Source organism: Lissotriton helveticus, chromosome 9 (assembly GCF_964261635.1).
Source record: "Lissotriton helveticus chromosome 9, aLisHel1.1, whole genome shotgun sequence".
In the NCBI taxonomy this organism is placed as follows: Eukaryota; Metazoa; Chordata; class Amphibia; order Caudata; family Salamandridae; genus Lissotriton; species Lissotriton helveticus.
The window spans coordinates 13,976,018-13,989,100 of NC_136070.1; the positions used below are offsets into that span (position 1 = coordinate 13,976,018).

Sequence of the window (13,083 nt, forward strand, 5' to 3'; positions counted from 1 at the left end):
GGAACTGACTGATTATCAGACATAGTCAGCTGTCCCAGGAACTGGCTGATTATCAGACATAGTCAGCTGTCCCAGGAACTGACTGATTATCAGACACAGTCAGCTGTCCCAGGAACTGGCTGATTATCGGACACAGTCAACTGTCCCAGGAACTGGCTGATTATCAGACACAGTCAACTGTCCCAGGAACTGACTGATTATCAGACACAGTCAGCTGTCCCAGGAACTGGCTGATTATCGGACACAGTCAGCTTTCCCAGGAACTGGCTGATTATCGGACACAGTCAGCTTTCCCAGGAACTGGCTGATTATCGGACACAGTCAGCTTTCCCAGGAACTGGCTGATTATCAGACACAGTCAGCTTTCCCAGGAACTGGCTGATTATCGGACACAGTCAGCTTTCCCAGGAACTGGCTGATTATCAGACACAGTCAGCTTTCCCAGGAACTGGCTGATTATCGGACACAGTCAGCTTTCCCAGGAACTGGCTGATTATCAGACACAGTCAGCTTTCCCAGGAACTGGCTGATTATCAGACACAGTCAGCTGTCCCAGAAACTGGCTGATTATCGGACACAGTCAGCTGTCCCAGGAACTGGCTGATTATCGGACACAGTCAGCTTTCCCAGGAACTGGCTGATTATCAGACACAGTCAGCTGTCACAGGAACTGGCTGATTATCGGACACAGTCAGCTGTCCCAGGAACTGGCTGATTATCGGACACAGTCAGCTGTCCCAGGAACTGACTGATTATCAGACACAAACAGCTGTCCCAGGAACTGACTGATTATCAACCACAGTCAGCTGTCCCAGGAACTGGCTGATTATCGGACACAGTCAGCTGTCCCAGGAACTGACTGATTATCAGACACAGACAGCTGTCCCAGGAACTGACTGATTATCAGACACAGTCAGCTGTCCCAGGAACTGGCTGATTATCAGACACAGTCAGCTGTCCCAGGAACTGGCTGATTATCAGACACAGTCAACTGTCCCAGGATTTTTAGACATAATCAGCAGCCACAGGACTGATTATCGGACACGAGCAGCTGGCCCAGAGAGTGGCTATCAGGCACATGAAGTGGCAATCAGAAGGGCCTCTCTGTGACCATTCGAATCCTTGGTGGCGTGCAGTGTCCTACATTTAAAGCAGGGGCAGCTTCGCCTCAGATGTAAGAGGGTTTGCTGCACTCTCAACTCTACTCAGATGTTAAACAATCAGATGTACTAAGAACAGATATAAGTGGTACCTGTGTGTGACAGTAACCCCAGTGTCTTTAGACCTTGCGGCGTGTGTGTGACAAGAACCACAAAGTGTCTTTAGTCCTTGCGACCTGTGTGTGTGGCAATAACCATAGAGTGTCTTTAGTCCTTGCGACCTGTGTGTGGCAATAACCACAGAGTGTCTTTAGACCTTGCGACTTGTGTGTGTCAAGAAAACAGAGTGTTTTTAGTTCTTGCGACCTGTGTGTGACAGTAACCACAGTGTCTTTAGTCCTTGCGACCTGTGTGTGTCAAGAACCAGAGTGTCTTTAGTCCTTGCGACCTGTGTATTGAATTAACCAGAGTGTCATTAGTCCTTGGGACCTGTGTGTGACAATAACCATAGAGTGTCTTTAGTCCTTGCGACATGTGTGTGGCAAGAACCACAGAGTCTCATTAGTCCTTGGGACCTGTGTGTGACAATAACCATAGAGTGTCTTTAGTCCTTGCGACATGTGTGTGGCAAGAACCATAGAGTGTCTTTAGTCCTTGCGACTTGTGTGTGGCAATAACCACAGAGTGTCTTTAATCCTTGCGACCTGTGTGTGACAAGAACCACAGAGTGTCTTTATTCCTTGCGACCTGTGTGTGTCAAGAACCAGCGTGTCTTTAGTCCTTGCGACCTGTGTATTGAATTAACCAGAGTGTCATTAGTCCTTGGGACCTGTGTGTGACAATAACCATAGAGTGTCTTTAGTCCTTGCGACCTGTGTGTGACAAGAACCACAGTGTGTCTTTAGTCCTTGCGACCTGTGTGTGGCAATAACCACAGAGTGTCTTTAATCCTTGCGACCTGTGTGTGACAAGAACCACAGAGTGTCTTTATTCCTTGCGACCTGTGTGTTGAAATAACCAGAGTGTCATTAGTCCTTGGGACCTGTGTTTGACAATAACCATAGAGTGTCTTTAGTCCTTGCGACCTGTGTGTGTCAAGAATCACAGAGTGTCTTTAGACCTTGCGACTTATGTGTATCAAGAACCAGAGTGTCTTTAGTCCTTGCGACCTGTGTATTGAATTAACCAGAGTGTCATTAGTCCTTGGGACCTGTGTGTGACAATAACCATAGAGTGTCTTTAGTCCTTGCGACCTGTGTGTGTCAAGAACCACAGAGTGTCTTTAGTCCTTGCAACCTGTGTGTGTCAAGAACCAGAGTGTCTCTAGTCCTTGCGCCCTGTGTGTGGCAAGAACCACAGAGTTCCCATTATTGACTAAAGGTCGTTGTGTTGTGTCGTGAGTTGAATTAGGTTCTATCATGATATGAGTTGGTCCTTGTGTTTGGGTCGATCCATTATTGACTAAAGGTCATTGTGTTTTGTCGTGAGTTTACATATGTCCAATCACGACACGGGCAGGTGTTTATTGTGTTTGGGTCGGTCCATTATTGACTAAAGGTCATTGTGTTATGTTGTGAGTTCACTTAGGTTCTATCATGACATGAGTTGCTCCTTTGTTTGGGTCGGTCCATTATTGAGTTTACATAGGTCCTACCACAACGTTGTCTGGACTCCCTGTGCTTAGCACGTGTTGTTGCACTTTCTTGGCGTGGGTTGCAGCTGTGTTACATGCTAGCTCTGCATTGCTCCCATGTTTTCCTGATCCGTGACGTCTTATGTTGCGTGTTTGTCTCGCGTTCTTAGTTTGCGTTATTGATTTGTTTTGCTAACATGGCTTCCCTCTGTTTCCTTAATGAGGCAGACTGGTGCCTGCTGGGTCTGAGTTGGTTCCATCTCTTGCGATGGGGCTTCATGTGAGCTGGTCCAGTAAGGACAGGGGTCTCTGCTGGTCCCACGGCAGGCCTGAGACCAGTGACATAAGGACATGTTCTGACTCAGATCCCATCGTTGGCCAAAGCTTGTTGCTTTCTGAGGTGGGTTCTCATAGGCCATGTCACGACAAGGACAGGGACTTGCCATTATTACATGCTTTCCATTTGTCCTGCTACATAGTGCACTGGCCCCGTTGCTATTGTACCATGTAGTTGCACAGCCCTGTGGGTTTGAAGTGGTTGTATTCCAATGTTGGCTGCAGCCCGCTGCCTTCCCAACGAAACTTGTGCTGGTCCTATCACGACATGTGCTGGAGTTGAATGAGCCCTCTGCTCTACAGCTGTTTTCTGTGCTGGCGCTATCACGACATGTGCTGGAGTTGAATGATCCCTCTGCTCTACAGCTGTTTTCTGTGCTGGCGCTATCACGACATGTGCTGGAGTTTGATGTACCCTCTGCTCTACAGATGTTTTCTGTGCTGGTCCTATCACAACATGTGCTGGAGTTCGACAAACCCTCTGCTCTACAGATGTTTTCTGTGCTGGCGCTATCACGACATGTGCTGGAGTTGAATGAGCCCTCTGCTCCACAGCTGTTTTCTGTGCTGGTCCTATCAGGACATGTGCTGGACTTCGACAAACCCTCTGCTCTACAGCTGTTTTCTGAGCTGGTCCTATCACAACATGTGCTGGAGTTCGACAAACCTTCTGCTCTACAGCTGTTTTCTGTGCTGGTCCTATCACGACATGTGCTGGAGTTGAATGAGCCCTCCGGTCTACAGCTGTTTTCTGTGCTGGCGCTATCACGACATGTGCTGGAGTTGAATGAGCCCTCTGCTCTACAGCTGTTTTCTGTGCTGGCGCTATCGCGACATGTGCTGGAGTTGAATGAGCCCTCTGATCTACAGCTGTTTCCTGTGCTGGTCCTATCACGACATGTGCTGGAGTTGAATGAGCCCTCTGCTCTACAGCTGTTTTCTGTGCTGGCGCTATCGCGACATGTGCTGGAGTTGAATGAGCCCTCTGATCTACAGCTGTTTTCTGTGCTGGTCCTATCACAACATGTGCTGGAGTTCGACAAACCCTCTGATCTACAGCTGTTTTCTGTGCTGGTCCTATCACGACATGTGCTGGAGTTGAATGAGCCCTCTGATCTACAGCTGTTTTCTGTGCTGGCGCTATCACGACATGTGCTGGAGTTGAATGAGGCCTCTGCTCTACAGCTGTTGTCTGTGGTGGTCCTATCACGACATGTGCTGAAGTTGAATGAGCCCTCTGCTCTACAGCTGTTGTCTGTGCTGGTGCTATCACGACATGTGCTGGAGTTGAATGAGCCCTATGCTCTACAGCTGTTTTCTATGCTGGTCCTATCACAACATGTGCTGGAGTTCGACAAACCTTCTGCTCTACAGCTGTTTTCTGTGCTGGTCCTATCACGACATGTGCTGGAGTTGGATGAGCCCTCTGCTCTACAGCTGTTTTCTGTGCTGGCGCTATCACAACATTTGCTGGAGTTCGACAAACCTTCTGCTCTACAGCTGTTTTCTGTACTGGTCCTATCACGACATGTGCTGGAGTTCGACAAACCTTCTGCTCTACAGCTGTTTTCTGTGCTGGTCCTATCACGACATGTGCTGGAGTTGAATGAGCCCTCTGCTCTACAGCTGTTTCCTGTGCTGGTGCTATCACGACATGTGCTGGAGTTCGACAAACCCTCTGCTCTACAGATGTTTTCTGTGCTGGTCCTATCACGACATGTGCTGGAGTTGGATGAGCCCTCTGCTCTACAGCTGTTGTCTGTGCTGGTGACATCACGACATGTGCTGGAGTTGAATGAGCCCTCTGCTCCACAGCTGTTTTCTGTGCTGGCGCTTTCACGACATGTGCTGGAGTTGGATGAGCCCTCTGCTCTGCAGCTGTTTCCTGTGCTGGTGCTATCACCACATGTGCTGGAGTTGGATGAGCCCTCTGCTCTGCAGCTGTTTCCTGTGCTGGTGCTATCACGACATGTGCTGGAGTTGAATGAGCCCTCCGGTCTACAGCTGTTTTCTGTGCTGGTCCTATCACAACATGTGCTGGAGTTGAATGAGCCCTCTGATCTACAGCTGTTTTCTGTGCTGGCGCTATCACGACATGTGCTGGAGTTCGACAAACCCTCTGATCTACAGCTGTTGTCTGTGGTGGTCCTATCACGACATGTGCTGAAGTTGAATGAGCCCTCTGCTCTACAGCTGTTGTCTGTGCTGGTGCTATCACGACATGTGCTGGAGTTGAATGAGCCCTATGCTCTACAGCTGTTTTCTATGCTGGTCCTATCACAACATGTGCTGGAGTTCGACAAACCTTCTGCTCTACAGCTGTTTTCTGTGCTGGTCCTATCACGACATGTGCTGGAGTTGAATGAGCCCTCTGCTCTACAGCTGTTTTCTGTGCTGGCGCTATCACGACATGTGCTGGAGTTTGATGTACCCTCTGCTCTACAGATGTTTTCTGTGCTGGTCCTATCACAACATTTGCTGGAGTTCGACAAACCTTCTGCTCTACAGCTGTTTTCTGTGCTGGTCCTATCACGACATGTTCTGGAGTTCGACAAACCCTCTGCTCTACAGATGTTTTCTGTGCTGGTCCTATCACGACATGTGCTGGAGTTGAATGAGCCCTCTGCTCTACAGCTGTTTTCTGTGCTGACACTATCACGACATGTGCTGGAGTTGAATGAGCCCTCTGCTCTACAGCTGTTTCCTGTGCTGGTCCTATCACGACATGTGCTGGAGTTCGACAAACCCTCTGCTCTACAGATGTTTTCTGTGCTGGTCCTATCACGACATGTGCTGGAGTTGAATGAGCCCTCTGCTCTACAGCTGTTGTCTGTGCTGGTCCTATCACCACATGTGCTGGAGTTGAATGAGCCCTCTGCTCTACAGCTGTTTCCTGTGCTGGTCCTATCACGACATGTGCTGGAGTTCGACAAACCCTCTGATCTACAGCTGTTTTCTGTGCTGGCGCTATCACAACATGTGCTGGAGTTGAATGAGCCCTCTGATCTACAGCTGTTTTCTGTGCTGTTCCTATCACGACATGTGCTGGAGTTGAATGAGCCCTCTGCTCTACAGCTGTTTTCTGGGCTGGTCCTATCACGACATGTGCTGGAGTTGAATGAGCCCTCTGCTCTACAGCTGTTTCCTGTGCTGGTCCTATCACGACATGTGCTGGAGTTCGACAAACCCTCTGATCTACAGCTGTTTTCTGTGCTGGCGCTATCACAACATGTGCTGGAGTTGAATGAGCCCTCTGATCTACAGCTGTTTTCTGTGCTGGCGCTATCACAACATGTGCTGGAGTTTGATGTACCCTCTGCTCTACAGCTGTTTTCTGTGCTGGCGCTATCACGACATGTGCTGGATTTGAATGAGCCCTCTGCTCTACAGCTGTTTTCTGTGCTGACACTATCACGACATGTGCTGGAGTTGAATGAGCCCTCTGCCCTGCAGCGGTTTTCTGTGCTGGTCCTATCACGACATGTGCTGGAGTTCGACAAACCCTCTGCTCTACAACTGTTTTCTGTGCTGGCCCTATCACGACATGTGCTGGAGTTGAATGAGCCCTCTGCTCTACAGCTGTTTTCTGTGCTGACACCATCACGACATGTGCTGGAGTTGAATGAGCCCTCTGCTCTACAGCTGTTTTCTGTGCTGGTCCTATCACGACATGTGCTGGAGTTGAATGAGCCCTCCGGTCTACAGCTGTTGTCTGTGCTGGTCCTATCACGACATGTGCTGGGGTTGAATGAGCCCTCTGCTCTACAGCTGTTTTCTGTGCCGGTCCTATCACGATATGTGCTGCAGGTGAATGAGCCCTGTGCTCTGCAGCTGTTTTCTGTGCCGGTCCTATCACGATATGTGCTGGAGGTGAATGAGCCCTGTGCTCTGCAGCTGTTTTCTGTGCCGGTCCTATCACGATATGTGCTGGAGGTGAATGAGCCCTGTGCTCTGCAGCTGTTTTCTGTGCCGGTCCTATCACGATATGTGCTGGAGTTCTTTGTGTATAGCATGGCTTGTAGTCGCCCCGGCACAACTGGCGGGAGGTCGTTTCAATTTCTCCTTAGTTTTGTGCTGGTCCTGTCACGACACTGGCTGCAGATGATTGTCATGAGGTGGGTTCCCTTGCTCCTGTCGTGACAGGGGCAGGTTCTCCCTGACATTATGGGTTGTGCGCTGCTGTTCATAGCCGGAAACCTGGCCTCCTCCGCTCCAGGGTGATGGTGAGTGCCAGCGGGGTGATGGTGAGTGCCAGCAGGGTGATGGTGAGTGGCAGCGGGGTGATGGTGAGTGCCAGCAGGGTGATGGTGAGTGCCAGCAGGGTGATGGTGAGTGCCAGCTGGGTGATGGTGAGTGCCAGCTGGGTGATGGTGAGTGCCAGCGGGGTGATGGTGAGTGGCAGCGGGGTGATGGTGAGTGGCAGCGGGGTGAATTGTGAGTGCCAGCTGGGTGATGGTGAGTGCCAGCGGGGTGATGGTGAGTGCCAGCGGGGTGATGGTGAGTGCCAGCAGGGTGATGGTGAGTGGCAGCGGGGTGATGGTGAGTGGCAGCGGGGTGATGGTGAGTGCCAGCAGGGTGATGGTGAGTGCCAGCAGGGTGATGGTGAGTGCCAGCTGGGTGATGGTGAGTGCCAGCTGGGTGATGGTGAGTGCCAGCGGGGTGATGGTGAGTGGCAGCGGGGTGATGGTGAGTGCCAGCAGGGTGATGGTGAGTGCCAGCTGGGTGATGGTGAGTGCCAGCGGGGTGATGGTGAGTGGCAGCGGGGTGATGGTGAGTGCCAGCAGGGTGATGGTGAGTGCCAGCGGGGTGATGGTGAGTGCCAGCAGGGTGATGGTGAGTGCCAGCGGGGTGATGGTGAGTGCCAGCAGGGTGATGGTGAGTGGCAGCGGGGTGATGGTGAGTGCCAGCGGGGTGATGGTGAGTGCCAGCAGGGTGATGGTGAGTGGCAGCGGGGTGATGGTGAGTGCCTGCAGGGTGATGGTGAGTGCCAGAAGGGTGATGGTGAGTGCCAGCTGGGTGATGGTGAGTGCCAGCTGGGTGATGGTGAGTGCCAGCGGGGTGATGGTGAGTGCCAGCAGGGTGATGGTGAGTGCCAGCGGGGTGATGGTGAGTGGCAGCTGGGTGATGGTGAGTGCCAGCGGGGTGATGGTGAGTGCCAGCAGGGTGATGGTGAGTGCCAGCGGGGTGATGGTGAGTGGCAGCGGGGTGATGGTGAGTGCCAGCCTTCATTTCTCTTCACATTCGGGGTACGGCGCACACGCGGGCCTGGAGCGGGGGGGCAGGAGGGGGCTGCGTCCTGCTGTCATTTGTAAAATATTCTGGCCAATTAGCTAATGGCCGCTGGCTCCCGTGGTACAGTAATACTGGGTACATTGTGGAGCCAATTACTCAAATCAAGCCCATATGTTGGCGTGGGCTGCGAGCCCCCCACAAGTGTGCGCGTGAGCCTGGTGTGAGGAGGAGGCAGCGCTGCAACGAGGACCATGTGTCAGAGGAGCTGCAGCCCCGGGGCATGATGGGGCGCGCAGCCTGGCATGGCTGCGTGGGCACTGGCAGCGAGCTCTGGCAGACCTAGAGGGCTACCCTCGAGATCCATGCCTGCCTGGCACACTCAGTGCCAATCTTAAGTGCATAGCCTTGCTCTGCTACATACCAGATGCATGCTAGCCTGGCACACTCAGTGCCACTGTTAACTGCAAAGCCATGCCCTGCTACACAGCAGGTGTGGTGCCAACCCCATCTCATGCTGTGTCCTCCCCACCCAGATCCATTCCAGTCATTCTGCTCAGTGCCACTGCTAATCGCATGGCAGTGCCACGCTGACCCCTTCAGGCGCGCTGCCTTCTCTGACTCTGCGGCGTTGCCATTCACATGGCTCTGCCATCTTAGAAACCAAGGTCCAGGCTAACCCCTTTATTTGCTGAATAAATGTCCCTGCTACCCACCGAGATCCGTGCCACCTTTCATGCCCAGTGCTGCTGCTGATGTCTTGGTTGTGCCCTGCCACCTGCCAAGGACAAGACCAATCTTGCATAATCAGAGCTGTTGCTAATCACATGGCAATGCCCCACTGTGCTCAGTGGACTCTGCCAGCCTCCACCCTTATTACCAGTCACACGCCTCCTCGCTGCTGCCCACCCGCCTCTTGCCAGCCCTTGCAATATGTTACCTCCTGCCTTTGCTGATTACATGGCCATGCCCTCCTGTCATGCCAGCCCTTCACACTCTGGGCTATTATCTGTAACGTGCATGTGCCCTCCTGACCACCGAGGGTCGTGCCAACCCTTCCTATTTTGGGTGATTATCTTTAACATACATGTCCTCCTACCCACCGAGGGTCATGCCAGCCCTTCACACTGACTGGAGTAACATGCATGTGCCCTCCTGACCACCGAGGGTCATGCCAGCCCTTCACACTGACTGGAGTGGATTCCCACATACTTATGTAAGGGGAACCAAGAGTATGCACTGCACTTCAGTCCAGCGCATAGCCCTCGTTGCCTTTACATAAGTAAGTGAGGGCACCAAGGGGTAGGCACTGAAGTGGAGTAGGGGACCAAGGGTTGTGTACTGCAGTGGAGTGAATACCCCTCTGCGAGTAGGGCACCGAGGGGTGTGCGCTGCACTGGAGTGGATACCCCTCGGTACCCTTATGTACTTATGTGAGGGCACAGATGGCAATACACTGCACAGGAGTAGATATCCCTTGGCACCTTTATACACATATGTAAGGGCACAGAGGGGTATGCACTGCACTGGAGTGGTGTGAGAAGTTGGCCTGATGTATGATGTCTCTAATTCTGTGGCACCTTGTATCAGTCCAAACAATCCCTTATGGTGGTGGTTGAAAGTCAACCTTAAATACAAGCTATCCTAGGGGTAGCATGGACTAAGCAGCCTTAAAGGCTTAACTCAAGAGGACATGTGAAGCCAGCTGTTTTACCATATGCAATCCTGAAATATCAAATGAAAGGACACCACACAAGTTATATATTATTAAAATATATGTATTTATTCTCAGAATAATCCCCTGTACTCTTTATGAGTAATGAAGCACAAGCGTTTAAACAAAAGCACAATATAACATATGAAAGTTGCACGTTTATGGATGAGGCCGGTGGCCACTCAAACCATATATCAAAAAAGTGGTATAAGTATCACTAATCGATCAGAGGTAAGGCCTGTGGCCTTGGGAATCGCTGGGACTACACTGGACTAACAGCAGTTAACACGGGAGTGGCCCGCGGGATTCGGGTGCAGCGCTAAAAGCACACGCATGCACCAATGCAAAGTCAATGGTGCGTAAAAGGTACAAAGGTACTGTTTTAGGAGTCTTCCGACTGGAATAGAAGGACAAAACTTTAGACTTAGACACTAGGGGTGTAAACCACTACAGGAGCACCGGCGTTCATGTGTTACCTCACCCACAGGAAGCGGGTGCATAGGTGCCAAAGTGGGTCGGGTTTCGTCGTGTAGATCTATGGAGCCTGGAGATGAAGATGCTGCAGGCGTCCAGGAGAGAAGAGTCCGGTTGGATCCAAGAGTGGATCGAAGCTGTAGAGTACCTGAAAGCAGAGGGGACAGAATCTGGGTCACTAGCCAGTGACCAGGAAGGAACCAGGAAGGAACCAGGCGATGTCGGGCGCAATCAGGTGGTTGTCGTGAAGCTTGTCTCCGCTGCCACGTGGACTCGGGGGCATCGAGGATGACCAGGGTCGAATCACGAGCTGTCCCACGAAGGCTCTCGCTGTCGGCGGTGTTGGTTTCCGGATTGGAGTCAACAGGCCTTGGCAAAGGCAACCCACGCAGGATTGGAAGGTCGCTTCTTTCTCGGACCAGCAAGGTCAGAGGGGTTGCTCCTTTTCAGGGGAGCGAGGGCCAGTCTGGAGCAACCAGACTAGCAGAGCAAATTCAAAGGTTCGTCGGTACTGGGGCCACTAGCCAACGGGCAAGCGACCGGACCAACGCGTCAAGCAGGAAAATTCAAAAGGGCCCCACGCAGCACTCGGTGAGTGTGGAGGGGAGATCTTCGGTGCAAAAGCTGCTCGGGGCTGGGGCTTCTCAAATCCCAATGCACAGCTTCGAGGGAGCCTCGGGAGCTGCACGGTCAGCACTTCGTAGTTTTTCCAAGATGGCCGGCCCCACACTTCAGGTCGCCTCCACGGGTCTCAGATTCGCTGGGACTGTGGATCGGGCTGTTGGAAGGCAGAAACGCTGGGTCTTGTCGATCTCTGTCGCTCGAGTTCCGGCGGGAACTGCAACAAAGCAAACGGTGAGGCTCTGGATGGTGCCTGTTTGCACAGGGTGGTCACTCCTTGACCACAAGGGATATTCTTCAGTCTTCTACGTCAAGTAGGATGTCGAAGGGTCCAGAGTTTCGTTTCATAAGTTTCAGTCAGGATAATCCGAGGTACATTGGCACAGCTCCTACCTTTATTCCAAATCAAGGGGCTGGGTATCCTGCTAGGTCCCTCCTATGGGTGGGACCCAGGAAGGGGGTGGTTACACCCCTTTCCCTTTGTCCAGTTTCGTGCCAGAGCTGGGGCTGGAGTGCCCCAGAACCGGTTTGACTGGATTTTGCATGGGACACCTTGTGTGCCCCAGGCAGTGTCTAGTTTCATTCAACCCTCCCTGCTCCAATCCACTATCTCCTGTCTGGGGTGGTGTGACACCTCCCTGTGACAGGAAACTCTTTGTCCAGGCCTCCCCTGCCAAGTTTCGGTCAGCAGCAGGAGGCCAGACTTGTGTCGGGGCAATAGCATCCATTTTGTGATGCTGAGGCTCTGGTTAGGATTAACCGCGTTTTAAGTAAAGTAACATGTCTTCTCCCTCTAGAAGGGTGGAATGCTACCCCCGTTGCCAGAACTGGCGAGGGGGTAGTATTCCAAAGCGTATGACACCTTACACGACATGTTTTGATAAAGCCAAACCAAAGTTAGCAATAACCGCGAGGATTATAATGCACTTAAGAGTATATGATATGGCTATATCCTGAACAGCAGTAAGGAAATGGTTCTGAACTCTGCAGACAGGCTCAGCTCATGCTAGGGCACCATCTCACATAAAACCAAGCACTCTGCCTTCAGGATTGTTAAGACCTGCCATAGGAGTGACTGATAAACCAGATATAGGTTTAGATATAGGTATACTATATCTAAGCAAGGGGTGATTACACGACCTTTCCCCAGCTGAGTGATCAGCCAGTTGTGTCAGTTTGGATGGCCAGCCAGGGGTGGCAAAAGATATGCTGCAGCCCCTGGTAGGCCTTGGGTGCACCTATGCCCTGAGCACCTATAGTGCACTGTACAGGGGCTGATAAGGTGACCCAGTATCCAATTAGGCATGTACCTAAGGTACATGGAGTCCATTTTAAAGAGAGAGCAGATAGCCTGGGGCCCTGATTAGCAGGATCCCAGGCCAACTGAGTCGAAAACCAGCTAAACACAAGGCAAAAAATCTGGGGTAACCATAGTCAGGTATCCACCTTCCTACAAGTGGATACCCCTCTGTGCCCTACATACTTATGTAAGTGCACCGAGTGGTATGCACTGCGGTGGACTGGGGCATTGAGGGGTGTGCACTGCACTGGAGTGGGTACCCCTTAGCACCCTTACATACTTATGTGTAAGGGCACCGAGGGGTGAGCACCGCAGTGGAGTAGAGTACCAAGGGGTATGCACTGCAGTGGAGAGGATACCCCCTCGGCGCCCTTAGCTACTTGTGTAAGGGCACTGACTGGTGTACACTGCAGTGCAGCACACACCACTTGGTGCCCTTACATAAGTAGCTAAGGGTGATGAGTGGTACGGACTGCAGTGGATACCCCTCGTGCCCTTACGTACCTAGATAAGGCCACTGAGGGGTGTGCACGGCACATTGCGGTGCCCACTCTGCCCCGTCACACAATTCTATGAAAGTTTTTGTGTAATCCCGCAGAATGAAAGTCAGCCAGTTCTGCCCAGCCCTTCTTTTGGGGTTCAGAGGTGGGTAGAGATAATGGGAGGTAAGGGGTTT

The 13,083-nt window shown here is 51.9% G+C and overlaps 1 protein-coding gene across 1 annotated transcript in view; it reads left to right on the forward strand.

The window, feature by feature from the left end:
• Window positions 1-13,083, forward strand: part of SLC25A21 (solute carrier family 25 member 21) — a 532,803-nt gene that overhangs the window by 503,672 nt on the left and 16,048 nt on the right. The window lies entirely within an intron of this gene.